This window comes from Pan troglodytes, chromosome 1, assembly GCF_028858775.2.
Source record: "Pan troglodytes isolate AG18354 chromosome 1, NHGRI_mPanTro3-v2.0_pri, whole genome shotgun sequence".
In the NCBI taxonomy this organism is placed as follows: Eukaryota; Metazoa; Chordata; class Mammalia; order Primates; family Hominidae; genus Pan; species Pan troglodytes.
In genome coordinates, this window is record NC_072398.2 from 9,925,951 (window position 1) to 9,945,072 (window position 19,122).

Sequence of the window (19,122 nt, forward strand, 5' to 3'; positions counted from 1 at the left end):
TCTAGCTAAAGGTTTGTAAACGCACCAATCAGTGCTCTGTGTCTAGCTAATCTGGTGGGGACTTGGAGAACTTTTGTGTCTAGCTAAAGGATTTTAAATGCACCAATCAGCACTCTGTGTCTATAGGATTGTAAATGCACCAATCAGCACTCTGTCAAAATGGACCAATAAGTTCTCTGTAAAACGGACCAATCAGCTCTCTGTAAAATGGACCAATCAGCTCTCTGTAAAATGGACCAATCAGCAGGATGTGGGTGGGGCCTGATAAGGGAATAAAAGCAGGCCATCAGAGCCAGCCATGGCAACGTGGTGTGGTCCCCTTCTGCACTGTGGAAGCTTTGTTCTTTGGCTCTTCACAGTGAATCTTCCTATTGCCTACTCTTCGGGTCTGTGCCACCTTTATGAGCTGTAACACTCACTGGGAAGTTCTGCAGTTTCACTCCTGAGGCCAGCAAGACCACGAACCCACTGGAAGGAATGAACAACTCCAGAGGTGCCACCTTTAATAGCTATAACACTCACCTTGAAGGTCTGCAGCTTCACTTGTGAAGTGAGCAAGACCACGAACCCACCCAAAGGAAGAAACTCCGGACACATCTGAACATCTGAAGGAACAAACTCCAGACACACCTTATCTAAGAACTGTAACACTTACCGCGAGGGTCCGCAGCTTCAGTCTGGAAGTCAGCGAGACCAAGAACCGACCAATTCTGGACACATTAAGGTACAAATAATTTTTAAGGAGCAGATTAAATACATTACTACTTAAATAAAATATTAGGATAAAAATAAATCTGTCAACACAGTGTTGTGAAACTGTAGAATGCCAAGAAGAAGAAAAAGACAGCTGTAGAGAAAAGCCATATTCCCTGCTAGGAACAATGGCTAGGTTGAAACTAGACTTCCCAGCACAGCCATGTTACTAAGTGCTAAGCGAAAATAGCTCAATTTATGTATATAACAAAACTACAGTTCCATGTTCACTGTGTGCAGTGGAAATAAAGACATTGCACATGACATGTAGAGATCATTCCAATTCTAGGTGGTCACCAACAAAAGTACTATGTTGTTATTATACTTCAGGAAGAAGAAAGAAACTTAACTTCAGAATTTTGAAGTAGAATAAAGAAAAAAAAATTGTGGACAGGCATGGTGGCTCTTGCCTGTAATCCCAGCACTATGAGAGGCTGATGCGGGCAGATCGCTTGAGCTCAGGAGTTTGAGACAAACTCTGGACAACATGGCAAAAACTCATCTCTACAAAAAATAAAAAAAATTGCTGGGTGTGGTGGTGCATGCCTGTATTCCTAGGTACTCAGGAGGCTGAGATGGGAGAATCACCTGAGCCTAGGGAGATCAAGGCTATAGAGAGCTGTGATTGCACCACTGTACTCCTGCTTGGGTAACAGAGCAAGACTCTGTCTCAAAAATAAATAAATTACATAGATATGTAAATAAATAAAAGTGAGTTTAGTTAAAAAATGAAATAGTTAAAAATAAAATTACCATTGACTTAAGAAAACAAAGGTAATGTTAAATATTTTGGAGAATTAATAAGCAAGACTAAGTAGTTAATATGAAACTTAGAATAACAAGAAATGGGGCAGTTGGGTAATTAGAAATGTAACATTGTGAGTTCTTGATGTTATTTGGGAGAAAGCTGGGGATGGTGGATGGCGATATACTTTGTAAAGTCAATAATTAAATTTCCACCAGAAATTTGGAAACAAAATAGTGAATTAAAGTAGAAGTAATTAGACAATAGAATATAGTGAAGAGTAGAGAATGATGACACACAAAAATAAATAATACCCAATTTACAAAATGAAAAAATGATTTTTTGAAAATATTAAAAAAACTGATAACTTATAGTAAGGCTGAACCAAAAAGGGCCAAAGCACAAGTAATTGATAATAACAACAAGAAAGTCAACACATATGAACCACTGCTTTTCACTGTCTTCTCTTGCGAGATCTTGTCTGTCTTGTTAGCTCTCCACTCTCTCCTCCTGTGTGTGCTGCCAACCTCACTGCATATGCTCTGGTATGAAATAATTATTATAGAAAGTACTTTGTAAGTTTCAGATACTCAAGCTTGAGGGCTTCAGTAGATGAAAAGAATTGGAGTTGCTTTCTTTGTTATGGTTTCAGCATGGAAGCCTTTCCAGTTGTGAGTAATTTGCTGATTCATTGTCAAGAGGAGACAAATGAAACAAAAGGGAAAATTCGTGTGCTGCTTAAACACAGAATGAACGAGGTGAGAAGTTGAACAGATGGGATGGGCTAAGGCAAAGAACATCTCACTACTACAAAGATGTGCTATGTTGATTGTGTGTGTTCGTGTATGTGTGTGTGTATTTACTTTAACACGCAAATAAATGAGCCAGTGATGAGTAAATGTAGACCTGTTGTGACATCCTCAGAATAAGAACAAAACAAAACGAAAAAACTAACTCCTGACTTTATATACTCATCTAGCTTCTTCCCTTTTAAAGACAGCTCTTTAAAAATGACCTGGCTGTGCTTATGCCTTTTTATCTCCCAGTTTTTCTTAACTTACTCCAGTACAATTTTCATTCCCATCACTTCATTGAAATACCTAGCACTTTCATCCTGGTCACACAGTTCTAAATATAATATACAACTCAGAGCCTCCATCTTACTTGGTCTATAAATAGCACACAAAACATTGTCTTTCTTGAGACATTTTCTTCCAGGAAAACCATTACCCTGGTTTCTCTTAAACTGTCTGTTTCTTTCTATCCTCCTTGACCTCTGTATATGACAGTGCCCCAGGAATCAGACGTTAAACTTCTCTTCTTGTCTATACTGACCCTGTATTTTTGTCTCATGATTTTATCTACCATTCATTTGCTCGTTCACCCAAATTTAGTATCTTCCAGGTCCCTCTTTTGAGTTTAAACTCATATGTCCTGCTACATACCATATATGTCTTATTGGATGTCAAATAGCCATCTCAATTTTAACATATCTGAGATATGCCTGTCTCCAAATCTGCTATTCCATGAGAGATTTTCAGTAAATGTCCCCTTATTTCCTCCTCCTTATGCCATCAAAGTCACCAAAAACTTTTCAGCTTTTCCATTAAAAGATGTCCATAATCCAACTATTTCTCACTACCTTTTCTGCTACATCACCACTCCAACATCAATGTTGCATTCCTTTCTTACCTGAACTACTGAAAAAGCCTCTTGATTGGGTTCCCTGTTTCCATTGCCATGCAACAGAATTAATTCCCCACTTAAAAGGCGGCATCATTCTTTTAAAATGTAAATCATATCATACCATTCCTTTCAAATCCCTCTCTGGCTTTTCATCCCATTTAAAATACAATTTTAAGTCTTAACCACAACCTACACAATCCTGACTATTTCTATGATCCTCATTTTCTTTCATTATTCTTCTTCTTCACTTTGTTACAGACAAACCTGTCCTGATGATGTCTCCAAAATGTATCAAGCATATTATTGCCTCAAATGCATTCTAATTGCTAGTCCCTCTTCTAGAATGTTCTTCACATAATGAATCCACTAACTGTAAGAGGATTTTTGCCCTCTCCCATTGCCATATGAGCTTTGCAATACCTCCTTTGAGGAGGAGAATCCATTTCTGTCCAGCTGACATGAAGGTTGACCATGTCACTTAGTTTTGCCAACAGAATATGAGCACAAGTGACAAATGCCACTTTTGTGGAATGATTGAGAGCTGCCTTATGGTTCTTTGATTGTTTTTAAGGAACCTGCATATCTATTGTTGAGTTGACTTTTAATATGTGTCTATGTATTCCCTGAACCCACAGTGAAATCTATTTACAATTTATTGGAGGAAATTAAAGAATTACAGTGTGCTTATCTAGGTCTATAGAACTTGGAATAAGAACTGTACGAATTGGATGTCAGTAAGGTTCTGAAATTCATTAAATTCAGAAGCAAGATCTCAAAACCAGAGGTCGCCCTAAGAACATCAGGTGAACCCTCTTCCAACCTAGTTACTTCACAGAAATTTTACGGAAGGCATTGGATTTTTCATTAATCAATAAATGTGAATTTGGACCAATATTGTCTAGACCTTGGGGAAAGTGTTGGCCCTGTTTACATCTAGGGTACATTTAGAGAAAACTTATAGCAAACTCTTGATTTTACCTGTTAAGTATAAACTATCCATTAATAATAAAGTATTTTCAGTTTTTCTTTTTTTAATGAAAGGTGGTTCCAAACTTGCAAGTACCCTCATGCAAATCTACTTTATAAAGCAGAATCAAAACTTAAATGAAGTCAATCAAAGATCATTTGAGTCTTTCTATCCCTAGTCACATAAAATTATACCAAGATGAGTTCTCCAGAGCAAGATGAAGCCTGTTTGAAGTGTGAGTGATGTAGCTTTGATCACAGTTATTCTGAGGTTGAAAAGATAACAGAATTAAACTGAACGATGGGCTTCTGAGTTCACTGGCTTGGGATTATCTATTTCTGTGTAATAAGCCATCATAGAACTTAGTGGCTTCCGTTATTCTCTCTTACAGCTTTGTGGACTACTGGGCCCAGCTGAATGGTTCTCACCTGAGGTCTGTCATGTAGTAGAGGAAGCTGCAGTCAGCAGAAGGCGTGACTGATTGCATGCCAAAAATGGCTCACTCACATGGGTGGAATTTGATGCCAGTTCCTGGTTGAGAGCTCAGCTATGGCTATTGACTGGATATCTACACAGGGCTGTCCTTGTGGCATGGGAGTCTCACAATGACAACTGAGTTCTCAGAAGGAGAGTGCCTACAGCACGCACTCCAAAAGAGGTAGGCAGAAGGTGTAACACTTCATATGACCTAGCTTTGGGAATCGTGCAATGTTACTTAGTTCTGCTTTTTACCAATCAAGTGAGTCACAGGCTGAGTCCAGATTCAGGAGAAAGGAAACTAGACTACATCCCTTTATAGGGAGAATGACTAAGAATTTGTAGCCACCTATAATCCAGTATATGCTCTGAGGTCTCAGTTGCATCTGTGGTTAGACTAGAGATATCTGGATCCGTATTAACACCTACTGTCAACAAACAGAGCAAACAGCAGGCTTCTAAGGAGATTCATAAAATGACTAAGCTGTCGAGATGTTGTACACGTACAAACACAGACATACACATATGCGCACACACAAGTATCTTATTGCTAATGGAATATTACTAAGGATGAAGAAAGGCCACTTTTTTGAGTGGATTTTATTTCTCCTTTACTGAAAACTATCAGCACTTTAAGAAATATAAAATAATTTTAAATGCATTCCTATGAACTACTGCTCCTTTACTTTAGTCTCTTGTGATAACTTTATGAGATATGCTTGGCCTAATATGTTTAAAGTTAAAGGACTAATTGAGGTGAAGGAGATTGTAAGTCTAACCATTATAATATTAAAACCTAGCAGAGTTGTAGGAATATATTTTTTTAAAATAATTCAGACAGCATACTGCTATACTTAAAGTCAAGATGCTAAAGAAGATATTCACAAGTCACCTGGCTTTATCACACGGCTTCCAGAGAAGGAAATGAGTAAAATTCCAAAGAGAAGTGGTTTGTAGTCTTCTTTAAAAACTGTTCTTATGGGCCGGGCGCGGTGGCTCACACCTGTAATCCCAGCACTTTGGGAGGCCGAGGCGGGCTGATCACAAGGTCAGGAAATCAAGATCATCCTGGCTAACACGGTGAAACCCCGTGTCTACTAAAAATACAAAAAAAAAAAAAAAAAAAAAAACCAAAAAAAAAAACTACCCAGGCGTGGTGGCAGGTGCCTGTAGTCCCAGCTACTCAGGAGGCTGAGGCAAGAGAATGACGTGAACCCGGGGAGGCAGAGCTTGCAGTGAGCTGAGATCATGCCACTGCACTCCAGCCTTGGCGACAGAGCGAGACTCTGTCTCTAAATAAATAAATAAATAAAACAAAATAGAAAAGTTCTTATCACTAGTACAAGGAGAAATCCTTGGCTTGTCCTAATATTAATTCACTGTCACAATCACAGCATTCTTCCTTGTTTCCTCAGTGAACTCCTTGAGGAGAAGGAATAGTGTCTTGAAAACCTCCGTAATCCTCAAATTACCAAGTACTGTGCCTAGTGTATGATAAACAACAAGCAATAAAGGGATCAGGTAGTAAAAGTAACATCTGATCTTCCTGGAAAATGGACACTGAATGACCAACAAGATTTCTAAGCAATTCTGTTACACAAAATTCTTGAAGATACCATACAGCTTGCTCTTTTTCGGTCAAAGCAATTCTAACTTAACAAACACCTGGGAATTCCGGATATGGTCATAGGACCCTGTGCTAGAGTCTAAGGAGGAAAAATATGTATAAAATGCCATCTTATGTATTTTATACACATGTGATTTTAGTGGATTAATCTGGTTCATAAAGTGTTGTGGGGATACTCAAATTATTATCACTTATAAAGAAAAGATTTAGAATAAATTTACTTTTTTCATTCTTTTTCAACAAAGAGAACAAAACGATCAGGTACTTTCGTTTTTGTAAAAAGGGTCTGAAAAAAATCTATGTTATAAAAGAAGTATTCATCGTAGCCATTCAGTTAAAGTAAAATTTTATTGGAACCAATTTTGACAGGTTTGTGAAAAATGCTGTCTGTTTCACGTAGCAGATAATAAGCGAATTTATGATTTAAAAAGCAGTGGTGGCTGGGCACGGTGGCTCACACCTGTAATCCCAGCACTTTGAAAGGCCGAGGCAGGTGGTTTGTTTGAGCTCAGGAGTTCGAGACCAGCCTGGGTAACATGGTGAAACCCTGTCTCTACTAAAAATATAAAAATTAGCTTGGCATAGTGGCACACGCCTGTAATCCCAGCTACTTGGGTGGCTGAGGCAGGAGAATCACTTGAACCCGGGAGATGGAGGCTGCAGTGAACCAAGATCAAACCACTGCACTCCGGCCTGGGGTGACAGAGTGAGACCCTGTCTCAAAAAGTAAAATAAAATAAAATAAAATAAAATAAAATAAAATAAAATAAAATAAAATAAATAAAATAAAAATAAAGTAAAATAAAAAGCAGTGGTAACAAGCAGTGATCTTATAACTTTCATTTTCTCTAGGCACTCCCAGACCAAGAGATGGATTAGCTGTTTACCACACTCCTTTCTATTGCTAGTCTCCATGTCTTAACCTATAAGAGACTGTATAACTGAGCTGTAGATGAAATAAGGTGGGCCAAAGCAATATATGCCACAAGGAATACCCACAAGCATGACTTACGTTAGTTTTCCTGCTCGACTCTAGGAAATAAAGCAGAACATAGACTCAGCTGCTCCACCAGCCCCAATGTCCACCTACCTGGAACTCCCATAGGTATTAAATAGGTGAACATTAAAAACTTTCAGTTTGCTGACCCATTATATTTCTGAGTACACTTGTTGTTCAGCCTCACCTACCCCAATGAATATATGATATCAGACATATTAAAAGACATCTGGATTCTGTATTAAACTATTTTCTATCCAAGTTTTAAAAGAGTATCTCTATGATTTCAAAAATGTTTGAATGAATATCTTTAATATACAATTGGCTATATGCTATCTGTAATTATACCATAAGCCTGGGAATTTTTGTAATGTAAAAGTTTAAATGACAAAATCCTGACAGATTTAATTAGGTTTTTGTGAATGTTAAGTTGACAACTATAGGCAACAATATTTCATTAAAGAGATATTTAAATAAATGTTAATTTTGATTTTACAATTTTCTTTCCATTAGGACGTACTGCATTTTTTCATGTGTCTAATGCATAATAAAGTACTCAAACAGATATTCACTCACTGTATTCAAAGGCACAATTCTAATTCCCAGAAGAATTAGAAAGTGTTTGTTCCTTCATCTCTGCAATACATTCAGTGCTTACCATATAGTGTCTGGCACATAGTAAACTTCTAATAAGCAGCTTTTGAGTGATCTGTGGAGAAAGAATTTCAGTCCTGATGAAATTTGAGGACCAGGCAGGGAATATCAGTTGAGTCACTTATAAATTGGGTAATCTTTAAGCAACTGAGGGTACAAGATAAGGGATGAATCATACTGGTCCATAGACAAATAAGCAAAATATAAACATCAGTGCAAACCAGGGTCAGATATTGAAAAATGTTGACACTGAGATCCTTGAAGAACCAAAATTTCCACCACTCAGGAAGTGTAATGGATCCTGAACCTAAAAGGAAAGCTTAGTTATCACAAATGTAGAGTTTAGGGAGTTTTACAGTAAGGCAAAATATAAGAATACCTTTGTATTCTTCCTTAAAAATAAAAAAGCTTCCCATAATCTGTTAACCTACTGTTTATATTTTCCAAATTCATTTTAAAGAAGAAGGTTGGAATCGACACAATAAAAAACAAGATTTGCCTAATCCTGGATATTTTCTAAGGAGACACTCTTGCTTTTTGGGATCTGCATGTCTTTCATTTTTCCCTCATTCAAGTACCCTTTAGACATTTTTTAATTGAGGTGTAATTTATTTAAAGTGTAGTACGTAAATCTTAACAGTACAGTTTGTTGCATGTTAACAAATGTATATACCCATGTAACTAAAACCTTAATCAAAAAACAGAATGGTTCTATCACCCCAGAAATAATATTTGTGCCTCATTCCAGTCAATGCTCAAACTCCCCCTGGAGTAAACGCTACTTTGATTTCTAGCATGATGGTTTAATTCTGCTTTTCATTGACTTCCATATAAGCAGAATGATATAGTATATGCTTTTGTTTTGCATTATTTTTTCCAACATAATGTTTTTAAGATTTATCCATGCTTTGTGAACATAAATTCTTTATTCTTTTGCATTTCTGAGTAGAATATTCTACTCAGCAATGTATAAAACTATATTGACTCTCCATTCTTTTGGTGATGGATATTTTCTGCTATTAACATTTTTGTATTTGTCTTTTTGAGTGATCACATGCTTTCATATCTCTCATGTTTATACCTAGAAGAGGAACTGGTAAGATCCAGTATATATTTAAGTTTATATAAAATTGCCTATCAGTTTTCTGAAGTGTTGATACTATTTTGCACTCCCTCTAGACATATGTGAGGATTCTCATTGACTCCTATCTTTATTAAACTTTTTTAATAAAAAAGTTTGTCTGGCTTTTTTTTTTTTTTTTTTTTGAGATGGAGTTTCGCTCTTGTTTCCTAGGCTGGAGTGCAATTGTGCGATTTCAGTTCACCGCAACCTCTGCCTCCTGGGTTCAAGCGATTCTCCTGTTTCAGCCTACCGAGTAGCTGGGATTACAGGCATGCACCACCATGCCCAGCTAATTTTGTATTTTTAGTAGAGACGGGGTTTCTCTATGTTGGTCAGGCTGGTCTTGAACTCCCGACCTCAGATGATCTGCCTGCCTCGGCCTCCCAAAATGCTGGGATTACAGGTGTGAGCCATCATGCCTTGCCTGGCTTTTTATTTGTTTTCATTCCAGTGGATGTGCAGTGGGATGCCATTGTGGATTTAAGTTTTCCCGATGATATTCAGCACCTTTTCATTTACAGACGATCCCTTACTTAGGATGGTGTAGCTTATGATTCTTTGACTTTATAATGGAGCAAAAATGATACACTTTCAGTAGAAACCGCAAAAGTGATATACTTTCAGTGGAAACCGTACTTTGAATTCTGAAGTTTGACATTTTTCTGGGATAGTGACATGTGGTAGGAAACTCTTGGGATGCTGAGCAGAGGCAGTGAGCCACAGTTCATGAGGCTAAGCAACCTCATGAACTGTGTTGACAGATGATTTTGTCTAACTTTAGGCTAAAATAAGCGTTCTGAGCACATTTAAGGAAGGCCAGGCTAAGCAATGATGTTCAGCAGGTTAGATGTATTAAATGCATTTTTGACTTACAATATTTCCAACTTATGATGGGTTTATTGGAAGGAAGCCCCATCATAAGTCAAGGAGTATCCGTGCTTATTAGCCATCCATCTATCTTCTTTTGGAAATTGTCTGTTCATGTCTTCTGCCAATTTTTATTAGATAATTTGTCCTATATTATTAAATTGTGTGTGTGTTTGTTTTGTCTTTTAAAGACAAGGTCTTGCTCTGTCACCCACGCTGGAGCTTCCTGGCATGATCATATATCACTGCAGTCTTGGACTGCTTGGGTCAAGCAATCTTCACACCTCAGCCTCCCAAGTAGCTGGAACTACACACTCACACCACCATGCCTGGATAATTTAAAAAAAAATTTTTTTTGGTAGAAACAGAATCTCACTCTGTTGCCCAGGCTGAATTGTAGGAGTTCTTTATGTAATTGAATATGTCTTTTGTTAGATAAATGAAGTGTAATCATTTTCTTCCCAGTTGTATCTTTTTCTTTCCCTTCTTAATTGGTGTCTTTTGATGAGCATGATTTCAATTTACTGTTTCTTTCTTTTATATTTAGTACTTTTTATTGCCATGTCTACAAAATATGTGTCTACCCTAAGATGAGAAAATATTTCCTTATTTATGCTTTTGGTAGCTTTATAGCTTAATTTTTATGTTCAGGTCTATAGTCCATTTGCAGTTAATTTTTGAACAGTGTAAAAGGTCCATTGTTTCATTGTACTAACACCATTTATTTCAGACTTTTTTTCTGAATTGCATTAATTCATAGGACTCCCTATTTTGTTCCATTGATGTATTTACCTAACTTCTTGTCAAAATCATGTTGTCAAAATTAATGTAATTTTATTGTAAGCCTTGCAATTAGGAAATAAGTGTCTCTTATAATACAATATATTGCCTTGAAACCAAATACTGAAATTTGTTTTTCTAGATTGTTTTGGCTATGCCAGATCCTTTTCAATTCCATATATATTATAGAAGGAACTTGCAGTTTCTGCAAAGAAGCAGTGCTTTTCATCTAGATAGCATTGAATCAATACTTTAATTTGAGAATTAACATCTTAATAATATTGATTCCAATTCATGAACATGGCATATCTCTTCATTTACTTACATCAACTTTAACCTCTCTTACATTGATTTTTATATTTAATTGCCAAGTTCTTGCGTATCTTTCAATAAATTTATTCTGAGTGTTTTATGTATTTGATACCATAGTACACTTTTAAAATTTCATTTTCCAACTATGTGTTGCTATTCTGTGGAAATACAGTTAAATTTTGTAGATTGGCGTTGTGCTCCTGACCTTTCTAGTTGTTTTTTCTTTAAAGATACTTTGGGATTTCTTCATTCATTAGAAGTGCTTCCTTCAGCATATTTTTTGGGTGGTTTGGGAACCAATAAATTCTCTCAGCTTTGAAGTATCTAAAGATTTCTTTATTTTTGAAAGATAATTTTGCTGAATATTGAAGAAAGAATTGCAGGGACTTTTTTCCCTTTTCACACACTGAAAGTCTCATTTTATTGTCTACTAGCATTCATTGTCTTTTCATATACATATGTAAACATAGATGTATATATTTTATACATCTATATGTATATATTTTATATATAAATATATATTTTAGATATGTTTATATATAAATACATAAATATATATTATATATAAATATATACATCTATATGTGTATATATATGTCACTATACTTCAATTTGGATAATTTCTATCCATCTGTTTAAGAGTCATCAACTCTTTCTGCTGTGTCCAAACTGTGCCCAAAATGTTCACAAAGGACAGGAGGGGAAGAATGTTTTAGACTGCTTTAAGTTTCTAAATTTGAATACATTTTACATTTTGTATGTTGTATTTTTACTTTTTAGATTTTTTATTTCATTTATATAGTTTGTTTTCTATTCTGTATTTCACCATCTCTTCTCCCAATTTATTTCTTTTGTTTCATTGCTTTACTTCATAATTATTTAATATACTTATTATAGTCCTTTTAAACTTCTTCCTGCTAATTCCCATATCTGGGTTATCTGTTGCTCTGTTTCTGTCAACTAGTTTTTCCATTTAATCATGGTAACATTCCCTGATGTCTTGTATATCATTTTTAAAAATTAATTAAATGTTGAGCATTTATTTACATTAAAAAGAGTACAGATTGAACTATAATGTATTTTATTGTTCTTGTTTTGTGTGATTTCTCGTAAGAGAGTTCAAGCCCATTCCTCTCTGTGGGGGCAAGTACTCTTAAGGAATGAGTTTTCAGATTCCATGAAGAGTTTTACTTGTGTTTGTGTGCCTGGAACCATGAATTGATTGTGTTCACCTGTGGTTTCATATTGGATTTAGGCAGTCGGTCTTTTCTCTGCAGCCAATTTCTTTGCTCTTTTCAGGACTCAAGCAGGGAGGGGTTTGAATTGCAAATGTAGGTAGTTTCGCTTCATGACTTTCTGCTTTTCACTCAGTTCAGTTGCCTTTACTCAGCAATCATCTCAAAAGGGCAGTGGGAGGATTGTCAGGCTGAAATATTGACTATTTGGTAATTTTCTGTCTTCCAATGTGTCATTATAACATTGGCTGGTTTCACAATGTCTCCGTAAGGCTCTCTGCCTATGGAAGGACCAGTCCATTACCCACTTATTCCCACACTAAGTCCTTGACCCCAGTGTGGCAGTCGCACTTTGATCACCCAGGAAGGGATTATCTCTCTTTGGAATTGTGCTCAAGACACCTCTATGTCCACTGCTCTTCATAGCTTTATAAAGATAATAAATTTTACTGTATCTATTTTTGTCTTGCTACCACCACGGAACAGAAGTTCTTTTATGTACTCCTGCATCCTAATGGGAAGTGGAAATCCAATTAACTTTGTCTAAAAACATAAAACTCTAACTTGTATTAATACCTTCAGTGTGTAGCTTATAATATTTTTTGCAGTATTTCATGTTACATTTGCAGATTTTGTTCAATTTCTTTGCCCATCTAGAAGGCTCCTTATTTGGTAATGACATCATTAACCACTTGACTTATTACATGAGAGTAGTATGAGGTCTATTTTGAGCATATGAACTTTGGTGTTGAGAAACTTGGGTTTGAGTACAATACTATCAGGTGCTTGTGATCTGACATTGACCTCATCTAAAATGATGATAATAGTAGTGTCTTCACTAAGTTACTATGAGAATTAACATGAAGCTTGTTTATGCTTGGTGTATAGTAAACACTCAAAAAGAAATAGCGTTATTGTTGTACCTTATTGTAAATATCTTTTATTTTCTCATACCTGTCACTCCACAGCCCCTCTTTCTTTGTCACTTTCAAATTATCTAATGAGAAATTTAAATAAAGTTTAACTCTAGTTCTAGTGGGTGATCTGCTGTGAAAACACAGAACTTCTTTGCATATTAAAGTGCCACCAACTTACCCAGATTTAAATCAGCCTGAGAGACAGAGGATATGGATGAAACGCAACTGAGAAAATAGTTGCAATGTTTAAAAAAATGTTTGCACATAGCTACTTCTTTATTTAATTCTCTGTCACGGCTCTGGCTTAATGAACCTCATGATGATTTAATAAATTAATTAATCAACTCTTTAGAGAATATAATCAACAATTAGTAATTTCAGGTGATTATTTAGAAGAAATATATTTGAACTTCCACATTTTACTGGGACAGATACATTGCATGGGCACTGTTATTTACTTATAAATGGGAAGAACATGCAATATGAGAAGGCCTATATCTGTAACTGACATACATTTTGGAAGCAATGCAGTGAGGTATAACATTCATAATATATTGTTCTGGGCCACTAAGTGTGTTGCTTAAAGAAGTAGGTTATGAAATTTACTTTTGACATTTGTTGAACACCTGCATTGTATGTTCATAAGAACTTTATCTTAAGGAACTAATATAAAAGAAAACATTTTAATTTTTCCTTTTTTGAATAATGTTAGTAAATATAGAATAATGTTAGTAAATATATAATAATGTCAGTATATACTGATTATTAAATTTTAGACATGTAGAGAAAAATAATAAATCACAATTATTAAATCATAAAGGGTTGAGGTTGGAATTAACCTGGCCAGAATACCAGAATAATGTGGTAAATGGACAATACAATTAATAAATCAATATATGAAGATATTAATGTAAATATTTAATTAGTGATAAATGCTTACAAGTTTTTTGAGTATATATATATATGTGGAGAGAGAGAAAAATACAGTCTTCACACTTTTGTTTAGCAAAAATCACACAAATATAAACAGTAGAAATATGACAATAGGAGCATGTGTTAAGAGACAGGAATCTTAGATAACAGCAAATCCAATGACTTTTTAGCATGAGAAGTTAACAATCACATGGGTAATCAAATTTGCACCAATGAGTAAATAATAGTATCTAAAGAATAGAAAGTGTCAATCCTGTTTAATTGGAAGTGTATACTACTTTCGGTCAAGGAACTCTTTCTTTAAAATCAATGTGTCCAAATGAGAGTATAGGATATTTTAAGAACTAAAACCTATTTCATATAATATATTATTTAAAAAATTCATTTAAGTTGCTCAGCACTTCTTTTTCTTTCACATTTGCACTTTTGGTCTGTGGTGAGTTAAACGAATTTTGGGGCTGATCATGGAAAACAAAAGGATGCTTAGGTAGCAATAGTGCACAATGAGCTTTATTTAGGTTGCTGCTTTGACAGGTGTGCATATAGGGGAAGTCCTGTAGGGTATCAGAAACAGTACTCCAAAATGAAGGCCTCAGAAGCAGTCTCTCTGACCTTCTCCTGCCCTCCTGTCTGTAGCTCGCTATTTTTTCCCAAGGCGAGACACAAAAACTGGCATCTCTCTTCCCCAAAGCAGGTCATAGAAACCAGAACCTCTATTCCCCCAAGCCAGACATAAAACCTAAAAATATTACTCTAACTTTCCTCTCACCTTTCTTTCTAAAATCTGGCCATAAAGAAATTATTTGACCCACCTGGTTTGACTGTGGGTTGTAAGACCCCCATTCCAGAGGGGGTCCTGCCCCATACATATAATGCAGGAATGCTGCTCAGAGAGGCCAAGAAGAACCGAAGCTGACAGGCCTTGCTGGGCTTCCCCACTCACTCTGCTAGCATTAGACCATTCCTTCTTTGTCCAGTCCTATTTCTACACGGCAGTCCATATTTTGTTGAACTGAAGCATAAAAATGAACACTTTCCTCTACATAGTAGAGTCTTCATTCTCTAGGCTCCCATACCACATAAAACTGTGAACAAATAAATTTATGTGCCTTCTCTCCAATAAATCTGCCTTTGTCAGTGATTTTCCATGAGCCTTCAGAAGGTGAAGGAGAAGCTGTCTCTTTGCCTAGACAGTCCCTAACAGCATGAAACCATCTAGAGGACATAGTGAGGAAAGTGAGAAGGAACGCCACAACTCAGAACGGTAATGTTTCTCAGCACAGAGAATGAGTCCCTGGATCAGAGAGCTGAGAAGGGCAGCAGTAGCTTGCATGGTTTTTTTTTTTTTTCTTTTCTTTTCTTTTTTTAATGGCTACAAGGTTTATCTTATCTATAGCTAGGAGATGTTGGGTATAGTTTCATGAAACTTGCAAAGCATATAGACTCCAAATGGCTTTAAAAATCTGCTTAATTGGGTTATGCTTAAACACCTGGATGTGTAAAATTTAAGTTTGGTGCTGGTGGGATTGTGAACAAATGGGTCCCATCCTGTAGGGAAGAAGAAACACATCAGGCCATTTTTGGCTCCTTTATAAGACACACATGGTATCCAGTCTGGCTGGAACACACTTCAAACCCATCTTTGTATGAATAACTTTTTACTTATTTGTAAGTTTCAACTGAAGCTTAACATTGTGTAGATGGCCTTCCTTGATGACTAAATTAGATTATAAACATTGTAACATGATCTTGTAGTTTGTGCCATGCCCCTATACTATGCTAAATGGCATCAAATTTTGTTAGGAATTGCATAACATTTCTCTTCCCTTTTATGAGGTCAGAGATGGCATCTTCTCCTGTCTCCACTCTGTTCTCAGTACCATAAATAGAGTTTGGAACATAGTAGGTGGTCAATAAATATTTACTGAATAAAGTACCTAGAGCTTTTTATCCTATAAAAGAAAAATTCATGGAACCTTGATTTTTTTCCCCCAAACATTTGAAGGGTTAAACTTAAAATATTTTGCATATTTTTAAGAAAGCCCTGAAATGCTGAAGAGTTAGTTAAGGATCCATGTGTGACTACCACAGAGGCCATTATTTTGACTCCTTACAATCAAGTATTAAAAAACAAAATCTAACAGCTCTCAAAGTTGTTAGGAGTTGCCTTGGAAGACAGTAAGTCTCTCAATTCTGTGGTGTTCAGCCCGGTGATTATTGATATTGTAGAGAAAATTCAAGTGTCATATAAAGATTTGGACTAATTGACCTATATGGAATTTCATCTTTAAATTCATTGATTCTAAGTAGCCTATTCTCTACAGCTACCCAATCATTCAAAGTGATCTTTTGCTTAAATAACTTTATTAAAATATAATTGTTATATAATAGGCTGAACATATTAAAATGTACAATGTGAATTTTGACATGTAAATGCACCAGTAATACCATCAGAACACTCAATATAACATAATAACATAATAATCACCCCCGAAAGTTTTCTCATGTCCGTTGATAATCCTTCTATCTCACCTTTCTCACCACCCCAACTTCTCACAATCACTGATGGACTTTCTGCAACTACAGTGTAGTTTGCATTTCCTAGATTGTTAAATACATTGAATCTTATGATTTTTTTGTGTGTCTTTCATTCAACTCACCATTTTAAAATTTTTCCATGGTGTTGCATGTATCAATAAGAATTTATCCTTTTTATTCCTTAATAGTATTCCATCTTGTCTATATACCACAATTTGTTATCCATTCACTTGTTGACAGACATTTGGGCTGTTTCCAGCTTGGATTATTACCAAAAAAGCTGCTTGAGCATTCATGTAAACACCTTTAAATGGACACGTGCTTTCATTTTTCTTGGATAAATGTCCAGGAATGATTGTGTTTTATGATAGCTACATATATAACTTTTTAAGAAACTTTCAAACTATTTTCCAAATTGGTTGCACCTTTTCATATTCCCATGAGCACTGTATGAGATTTCTAGCTTCTCTACATCCTAATGAATACTGATAGGACCAGTCCTTTTAATTTTAGCTATTCAAATAGATGTGACATAGTGTTGTAGGACTTTTCCTTCATTCAGCTAAAGAAGGCGTCCTTGTCACACAACCACGAAAAATCAGGCTCGCAGACCATTTGAAGGGTGAGAAAAATGGAATTTATTGGGTAAAAAGGAAAAAAGAAGGAAAAGAGGGACTCTCAGAAGAGCAAAAGTTCTGCTAGTATATATGCTTCTGGCCTTGTAGATTGAATTCCTGGTTCCATCCCGGAAGAAGACAGGCCAGGTTCCGCCTCTGTGCAATCTGCGCGAACTTCCCGAGGCTCCACCTAGTGCCCATTCCTCCCAGTGCCCAGGCCGGTCAGAGGTTCTCCAGGGACCTATTTATACTTGGCTGTCTCGGTATTATCTCACTGTGATTTTTATTTGTATTTTTCTACTGACAAATAGTGTTAAGCATTTTTTCATGTGCTTAGTTGCCATGATTATACTTCTTGGATAATGTATCTGTTCAAATACTTTGACCATTTAAAAATTTGAGTTGTTTTCTTCCTTCTGAATTTTAGGACTTCTTTATATGTTCTGGATACAAATGTTCCTTATCAGATATATGAATTACAGAAATGTTCTCACTATCTGTGACTTTGCTTTTTATTTCCTTAGCAGTATCATTCAAAGAGCAAATTTGTTTAATTTTGATTTCATCCAGTTTATCAATTTGTACTTTTATAGTTTGTACTTTTGGTGTTATATCTAAGAATTCTTTGCATAACCCAAGATTATGTAGATTTTTACTTGTTTTCTTTTAGAAGTTTTGTAATTTTAGGTTTTATACTTAGCTTTGTGATCTATTTTGAGTTTTTTTTGTGTATGTTGCTAGGTATAAATTGAAGTTGTTAAATTTTGTGTGTGTGTGTATGTATGGATCCAAGATTTCCAGCAACATTACCTGAAAACATTGTTTTTCCTCCACTGAGTTGCCTTTGAACCTTGTCCAAAAATTATTGATATATATGTGGGGTTCATTTCTGGACTTACTTATTTTATTAATCTCTTTCAATACAAATGCCACATTGTCTTGGTAATATAGGATTATTGTAAGTCCACATGAATTTTAGAATGAGCTTCTTAAATTTTCCAAAAAATGCCTACTAAGATTTTGATTGAATTATGTAGAATCTATGGAACATTCGTCATGTTAAAATTATTAAATTCTTTGGCCGTGAATACACCTGTCCTTTATGTAGGTCTTTAATTCATCTTAGCAATGTCGTGTGGTTTCCACTATATAGGCATTGCATCCCTTTTGGCAGATTTAACCCTGAGTACTTTCAATATTACTTTTCAAAATTTCCACTTTTGTTTTTTTATTGTTATTGCCTAGAAAGAAAATAGGTTTTGGTATTTTGAACTTGTACCTTACAACAGGCTAAACTGTGCCTATTGGTTTACCTTCTAAGTTTAAGAGCACCCACAAGGAGAAGTAATCTTTAGTCTACCTTATCATAGCCACAGCTGGAGAGGAAAGAAACACAAACTGCTAAGAGGAAGAACACTCGGCGCTGCTTTGATCTTCACCCCTAAAACCCCTGCCCTTGGCGTAGCTTTCAGAATGTCAGTTCTCCCTTGATCAACCTAGAACATTTTGCTCTGAATAAGGAATGAATGAGTTCTCCCAGGAGGTGACCAGCTCACCTACAATCCAGCATCTGAATTTCTCATTTGTTTTTAACTTATTGTTTTGAGATTAACTTTTTTAAAGAGCATATTATTAGAAATTATTGCTTTAGGCTGGGCGCGGTGGCTCAGCCCTGTAATCCCAGCACTATGGGAGGCCGAGGCAGGCAGATCACAAAGTCAGGAGATCAAGATCACCCTGGTTAACATGGTGAAACCCCATCTCTACTAAAAATACAAAAAAATTAGCTGGGTGTGGTGGCATGTGCCTGTAGTCCCAGCTACTCAGGAGGCTGAGGCAGGAGAAGAGGTTGCAGTGAACTGAGATCGCACAACTGCATTCCAGCCTGGGCAAC

General features: G+C 35.9%; 1 long non-coding RNA gene across 1 annotated transcript in view; it reads left to right on the plus strand.

Annotated features, from left to right (window-relative positions):
* Positions 1–256: 256 nt before the first annotated feature.
* LOC107974295 (uncharacterized) overlaps positions 257–19,122 on the plus strand; it is an 80,446-nt gene continuing 61,580 nt past the window's right edge. Inside the window, exons 1-3 of the long non-coding RNA XR_008537720.2 lie at positions 257–724; positions 2,151–2,256; positions 4,543–4,809. This is a non-coding gene — a long non-coding RNA (uncharacterized LOC107974295). The remainder of the gene's footprint in view (positions 725–2,150; positions 2,257–4,542; positions 4,810–19,122) is intronic.